Here is a 7890-nt window from a genome sequence, read left to right as displayed (position 1 = left end):
TCTCTCTCTCTCTCTCTCTCTCTCTCTCTCTCTCTCTCTCTCTCTCTCTCTCTCTCTCTCTCTCCACTTTTTGGAGGGCAATTGGGATTAAGCGACTTGCCCAAAATCACAAGGCTAGTGTGTCAAGTGTCTGAGGCCACATTTGAACTCAGGTCCTCCCATCTCCAGGGCTGGTGCTCTATTCACTGTGCCACCTAGCTGCCCCTTCCTGTCCTTTTCATGAAAGAAATCATTGACACACAATTGATAGCTGGGCCACTTTTAGGCTGAAAGGCTTGGGCTGAAGCTCATTTTCACAGGCTTCCCCTAGCATTTCAAAATCCCATCAAATCCAATCAATGTTTATTTTTTTTAGATAAAAGAAAATATCTATGATCTTATATCATTGCAAAGTGCTTTTATGCCTACACATGCCTACAATCTCTCTAAACTTCAGTTTCCTTATTTCTAAAATGGTACAGTAATATCAGTACCAACTTCACAAGGTTGTTGTCAGAAGTAAATGAGATACTGCACATTAAACAATATTATCGACTTATTAAGCAGAAGATGTGTAGGATCTTTTAGAAATTTTGGTAGAAAAACTACTACTTATATGATATAGTCTGTATTTTGAAATATATCTGCTGTATTGGGAAAATAAACATGTTAGCAAACAAATCATTAGCAGAATCACAAGTTTCTTGATTTCTGTAATGCACTCACCATACATTACACCCTCCTATAGATATTTGAAAGATCTTTTGACATCCAGCTGCCTTTTTTTGTTGTTGCTTTTTGGAGGGCAGTTGGGGTTAAGTGACTTGCCCAAGGTCACATGGCTAGTTTTTGTGTTAAGTGTCTGAGACCGGATTTGAACTCAGGTACTCCTGACTCTAGGGCTGGTGTTCTATTCACTGTACCACCTAGCCACCCCCAATCCAGCTGCTTTAAAAGGCACTGACACAGGGGTAATGCTTTATATTCACCTCACACTTTAAAGTTTACAAAGCACTTAATATGTATTATGTCACAACAATCCTGTGAGGTGTGTGCTAACATCAGCAATTTACAGATGAGGAAACTGTGTCTGGAAGGGGTTAAATGTCTTACCTAGGGTTGCAGAACTAAGAAGTGTGTGAGGTAGGATTTGAACTCAGGTCTTTCTGACTCCATGCCTAGTGCTCTAGTAACACAGTATCCAGATGGATTTGTGACCTCAAAGATGTGGATGTTTCTTCCAAAATAATACAGGTTACAACTCGTCCATGCCCTTCCATTCTGTTTGACCTCTGTCCACATTTACCCATAAGCTCTCCTGGAAGGGGGCCCACCCAATAACTTGGAAACCTTCCTCACTTTCTCCCTATCTTACCCCAGGCTGGAAGTACAGTGGTCACCAATGGGCCCAAGTCCAATACTGATTGGTAGAGACACTTTCACTTCTGCTTTTCTGACCTGGATCTTTTTGCCCCTCGTTAGGCAGTGGGGGACCCTCCACTCTAGGGGCTGATCAGATTTGTGGCAGACAGTGCAGACCTGATTGCCTTTAACCCCACTGTAGACCCTACTGAAGAGGTATATGTTCAGGGAGGACTAGATCTTCTGGTGTGAGGGCTCTTCATCCACCTTTGGTGTCCACCCGCTACCCAACTCTCACCTGTGACTTGAAGAAGCTATAGCACGTGCAGCAGCCATATCCTGGTAAAATGGGCCAAACCAGGCTGAGAGTAACTGACAGGCCTTCAAGCTGTGGTTGAGTTAGGGGGATATGGGAAGACGTCACCCGGCAGAAGGGGTGGATGAGATGTTCCAGCATCCATGAAGGAAGCTGAAGCAGGTGCTGTGGAGTATAAAGAGCTTGGCCAACATCACAGATGCCAAGGTTGTCCACTGCATCCTGGGCCATCACCAGACATCTTGACTTCCATCTTGCCACTGGACTTCAACAACTGGAAGAGAGAGTGAGGCTGATGACTTAGGGCAACTACGCCTTAAATCCAATTCACCCACACGTCAGGCATCACCTGTGATATCATTAGTCCTCTTAGAAAATGAAGGAAAAACAAGCCCAGAACCCCTGAACTCAAGTGATTTATCCACTCCAGTCTCCCCTAATAGGACAGATTATAGTCACGAGCCACCACACTCAGTTTAAAGGTACTATTTGACAAGAACTGTTGGAAAACTTGAAAGCGGTTTGGCAGAAAATAGGTTTAGACCAACACATTCCACCACATACTACCCAGCTGGGCAGGGAGGACCAATGCTGATGAGATTACAGACTCATCAGTTTTCTTTAAATGTTGTGGTGGTGGTTGTTGATTAGTAATGGTACTTAAGCTCAGTTGTTTTGATACAGATGATCAGATCATATATTTAGAGACAGAAGGGTCCTTAAAAGCCATTGGGTCCTATCTCACTTTACAGATGAGGACACTGAGGTCTGGAGAGGTGGAGGAGTTGCACGGGGTCACAATTAACAAGTATCTGAGGCAGTTTTCAAACTCAGTCTTTCTAAGTCCAAGTTCAGCACTCTAGACCCTGTCCATGCTGCCTCTGTTCTTGCTGTTTTTAAAAAGTGTGCTGAAATATCTCCATCTGAGATTAACCTCACCTTGTTCTAGGACCACAGGACATGACCAAGGAAGGGGCACCAGCACGTAGTGGCATGTTCCCACCTGCTGCAAGCTTAGTTCTGAATTGAAACTGGATCTGGGGAATTGCACTTGCAAAGAAATCCATAAAATACATACATACACACACACATATAAAATAAACATTTCTTATACTACTCATTTTGGCATGATGCTTTAACAGTTGTGTGTGTGTGTGTGTGTGTGTGTGTGTGTGTGTGTGTGTGTGTGGTTTCCTGGCTCCTTTAAATAAGGGGTCATGTCCTATATTCTTTTGCATCTCTCATATTATATAGCCTGGTACTAACAGATGGAAGTTTCTCAATAACACTTTTTTCAATTCAATAAACATTTATTAATTGAGCTAGATCATAAAGAGACTGAAGCATGGGAAAGAAGTTTCCTTTCCCTTTCCAAAGGTTGATAAATTCAATACATAAAGGTCTTCAAATATTTATTATTAGTGAATGTGTCTATAGTAAAGAGAGGCTCAATGAAATAACTGTATAATCATTTGTACAAAAGTCAATGGAAAATGAGTCCAACAAAGCCCTAGAAATGAAGAGGACAATGGGGTCAAGTTGGCATCTCTGTATCCCTCCTGCAAATGCATGGGTAGTTATACCATTCCTGGAAATGAAGGGGTCATCAAGGGCACACACCTTTGTTCCTCAATAATAAATGGTGGCGGGGGAGATGTTTGTGAGGCTATCCATGGAAAGGAAGGGGGTATGGAATATGGGGTTCATTATGATACCAGCCGACAACCCTGAGAATAAGTGGATGAACAAGTCACTTCTATAAATCCTTAGAGAGGACAAAGAGAACGAGGATCAGTGAAATGCTCCAGCCCTTCTCCTAGACAATAGCAATTGTCTTCCCCTATCCTGGCAATAATAGCTATAATTGAGTTTGTGTAAAATACTGAACTCTTTTTTTCTCAAATTCCAGGACCCATAATGTTAAATAAAAGGAAAGACCCTATGCCTTGGAGTACTTGGCCAAAAGGTGTCTTAATTAGGAAGCATACCTGTCTGTGAAAACATCTAACAGGAATATTGATAGACATATTTGTATATTTGATTTCCAGATAGATTTCTAGTTTTCTAATCATAATATTTGATTTTTCTAAATAGCTCTTTAGTATCCTAGCTATTCGTGAACATGCGCCATGAATTGGAGTTCTCTACGGAAAATTGTGGCAATGTTATTGTGTAAGTATTTTCTCCATTGATTTCTAGATTTCCAGGAGTAATATTTATTTATTTTTGCCACATATGAAGCATTCTGGCTATCTAGAGTAAAGCAATACAAATGGAACTTTGCAAGTAGACTTGTTACAATGTGTATGAGTAGATTTTTCTACTTTGATTTCCAAGTTGTTAGTAATATTGTATTCCTTTAGCTAGCTTTGACCAGGAATTTTTAAAGTGAGTCCTATAAACTTGGGTTTTTTTTTAATGTTTTATAATCTGTTGTATTTTATCTTATTGATTTGAAAACATATTCTAGGAAGGACTCCATGAATCTCACCAGACTGCAAAGGGAACCATGTGTAGCAGTAAGCACCCCAGCATTCCCAGGGTGGCTGCTAGCAATACAGGTTCTTGGATCTGCTTTGTTAAAGGAAAGCAACTCAAAATGGGTTAACAAGCTTACTTTAATCAGTAAGACATATATCGTTTACCTTGTTCAGGGGAAAATGGTTAGCACCCTGAACTTCAAAGTATACAGGCAGAATTATCAAGACAGAAACAGATCAAGTAGACAGCTTTCCAAACTGTCCAACCATTACATCCATACCAAATCAGCATCTGGGTTTTTCAAAGCCGGGGGACTCTCAACAACGGCTTCCCAGAATTCAGATCAAATCACAGAACACTTCTCAAAGTGAGTCCCAAAACAAAGCTACACATCAGGGCTTATATAGCCTTCTCCTGGCTCAGAGAATGTAACAACCTTTTGGACCCACTGGCCAATCAAAAAGTATCTACTGAAAAACAAGTCTCCTACCTGTATCAGCAATGCCATATTCACAATGACTATAGAGATTACAAATATGCTGATATAATTATCCATCACAAAATACATCAGGTTTGCCATATGGGGAAATAAACTAGAAAATTTATTAAGATACCAAAAGACTGAGTCCCAAAACCAGAAAGTGAAAGCCATCAGAGTAGTTATGATATTGGCACAGACAGATAAAGTAGAAAGCACCCACATTCTCAAGCCTTTAAAACAGAACAGGCTACCTCAGGCAAAGGTCCTCCTCTCCCCACTCACAGCAACCACCCAGCATCCAGGAAGCGTGCTCTCAGCAGCTCCGGCCCCTGGCAGTCCTCAGCAGGAGTCCTTAGCAGAAAGTGCTTAGCCTCTGCTGCTGCCGCCGCCATCGCACTGCCGCCGTTGCAACCACCTCCAGCAACCGCAGGACCATTAGCTCGGCTTTCACTTTCTCTTGCTTTCCGCTTTCTCTTGCTCTGCTATGTCAGCATGTCCATGGGGCATGGAAGATCTTTAAATCCCATAACCCTTACACCACCCCAGGCTCCAGGTGCACATTAGCCTTGGGGCAGGGAAGATCTTTAAAATTTACACTCTCATTACACCATGACAAACAAAGGGTCAAGAACGCCCTCATTTAGACCATTCAAAGCAGATTCAGCAAAAAACAAAGAGAGACCAGTACATAGATTTGTTGCTACATAGTTGGTATGTGTTTTGTACTTTGATTTCCATGTACTTAGTAGAAATAATTTAAGTCCTTCTGTTAAATGTAGAGCAATCAGCTCATTCGGAGTGATCAACTGGGGCTTGAGTTGGAATTTTTTTGACAGTGTAGTTCTCTATATGATTTCCAGTCCCTGAGTAGTAACAGTGGCTTCTCTACCTGCAGTTCCAGTGTTCTAGCTATCTGTGGTCATCTGACGTGAATTGGAGCTCTCCATTTGGATTTTGTTGTTGCTGTAATTTTATTATGATTGCATAGCATTCAGGTTTTCTTTTGTTTTGTTTTCCACCTACATTCCTAACTTTTCCCAAGTCTGCTATGGATCATGTGTCTTGCCATATTTCTCTAATTTCTTCATTGTCATCTTTGAAGGGATAGTAATATTCCATTTTATTCGTGTACCACCATTTATTTGGCTATTCTTCAATTGATAAGCATCTCTTTTGTTCAGTTCTTTGTTACCACAAAAACCGATGCTGTGAATCTATCAGTGACCATGGGTCTCCCTTTCCCTGCCCTGGCCACCCCTCCCCCACTTTGATCTTCCTAGGATTGAGAAATTAAAAATAAAAATTCTATATTGTATTGATTAACACTGTATCTGTTTAAGCCCTCTTTTTATGTCCTTTAGTTTAGAAATTTAGCTTTCCCATCTGAGTTAGTCTAAAGGTCAGTCTGATCACAACTCACCATAATGGAAAGGAAATTCCATACTTTTAGCTTTTGGATAAATACCAACACATGTGGTGTTATCTTTAAGTCCTGGGGCTAGCTCTAAGAGACCTGTTGTCTCTGAATTTTCCTTACTTCATTAAGAGTAGTTAGTTATTCCCTAATAATCCTTTCTAGGTATCAGAGAATTTGCTAACTCAGGTGCACTAACAAGGTCCGAAATAAATCAATCAGCATTCCTTAATAGTGGTCATTACACCCATGTGGGTAACCAGTCATATTGTCTCTACCCTGAGATACTGTCCATCCCATAACCTATTACATTGTCTTCCCCATCTACCCAATCTTGTTCTTTGTTTTCTTGCATTTCCCAAAACTACATGAAGAGATATTTCCCATTAAAGGGGAGGGAAGCCTGTCTTCCCAGTGGTGTAAAAAGGGGGCAACCAAACTATCACCGATTTTTTTTTCTAGGCAGTCCATTACAAGTGTGTATCTGCTTGTCTGTGAATGTGTCTATAGTGTGGTATCTGGAGACATCTAGTGCCCGATCTGAGAATAGCAACCCACTTGTAAAGCTTCAGTGGAATTCCATCAGCACTGTGTTACTATGTGCATCTGTGTAACTTTCAAGTACTTACTTCAGCAAGAAGCTTGGACGGATGGCATTTCAAAATAGTTAAACAAAATAGCAGGGATTGAATCCTCATAAAGCTCTCGTGAGGGAAGAAGACTTTGTCAGTAAATGCTTCTGTATGTCTGTCTTGTCGTATTATCTACCTTTGGAAGTCAAACTAGTTCTTTCCTGGGGTTTTATCAGCCCAGAGAGCAATAGTAAAAAGGAAACTTTTCCTTGAGACAGAATCTTTCTCTGTCTGTCTATCTCTAAGTTAGAAAGAAGACAAGAGGCACAAATAAGAGTCTATAGGAGATCTATGTCTGCAGGGAATTTATAGCATCATAAAACAGACTAATCAGAGACTGAAATGTAATTTCTCTGCTGTGAGTTTCCAAATTGTGGTTTTAAGGTTTTTATAAATGCTGAAATTTTCTAGTGATTTCAAGTTAAAATTCTTTAGAATGTTTTAAGGAAATTAAGAACATAACTGTGAATGTTAATGTTTTTTTTTAAATTGCTTTTCCCCTGAAGAGTGACAGATTTATTGTTGTACAGCTAAGAGAGGAAGGTCATTTCACTGATTTGAAAGAAGTGAGTTTGAAATGAAGTTTCAAAGTGAAGGGGGGAAAAATGGGTCGCAGTTTTCAGTTTAAATTACCTGATACTTAAGTACAAATAAATTTAGAAAGAATTTTTTTAATTGTGCATTTTGAAATTAGAAACTTTGGCCAGGGAGTTTTACAAATTGAAGCTAAGTAGTTTAGAAATTTTTATGTAAACTTTATTAGACTCCCTGATTTGGTATGAATGATCATTGGAGTAGATTTTGAATGATTTGTCAAGAAGAAAATGAAGTTCCTACCCATTTTTATAATAGACTGTGTGGAAGCCAGGGTAGCTAGGTAGCACAATGGATATAGTGTCAGGGTGGGTAAAGCTATAATTTATACGTGTGTGTGTGTGACACACAGTTTTGTTTGTCCTTTACGCAAACCAGGTATTTTCTGTGTGTATTTTTTTTAATACTTAGTTTTAAAAGTTTCAGAGTTTTTGCCTTCTGTGGTGTTTTAAAATATTAAGCTTTTGACCTCTCGGTTATTTGACTTTCTTAAATACATCAATATATCAATTTGCTAACTTATATCACAGGACGGTAATAAGTAGTAAAACTGAAATTTTTCCCTTTATGAGGCTTAAATCTGAAATAAAGAAATGCCAGTCTTAAAAAGTTAAATGATAATGGAGTCATT

At 39.7% G+C, this 7890-nt stretch overlaps 1 protein-coding gene across 1 annotated transcript in view; it reads right to left on the bottom strand.

Annotated features, from left to right (window-relative positions):
- ART3 (ADP-ribosyltransferase 3 (inactive)) overlaps positions 1–5006 on the bottom strand; it is a 159959-nt gene extending 154953 nt beyond the window's left edge. The window contains exons 1-2 of the mRNA XM_069092058.1: positions 4871–5006; positions 1640–1931 (exon numbers count right to left, since the gene is read on the bottom strand). The gene's annotated coding sequence lies outside the window, so the exon portion shown is untranslated. The remainder of the gene's footprint in view (positions 1–1639; positions 1932–4870) is intronic.
- Between the last annotated feature and the right edge of the window lie 2884 nt (positions 5007–7890).

This window comes from Petaurus breviceps, unplaced genomic scaffold (genome assembly GCF_028583685.1).
Source record: "Petaurus breviceps papuanus isolate PSGF00001 unplaced genomic scaffold, PetGlider_PUasm1.0 126, whole genome shotgun sequence".
In the NCBI taxonomy this organism is placed as follows: Eukaryota; Metazoa; Chordata; class Mammalia; order Diprotodontia; family Petauridae; genus Petaurus; species Petaurus breviceps.
Note: the sequence above shows the minus strand (reverse complement) of the source record. Positions and strands in the feature narration are given on the sequence as shown.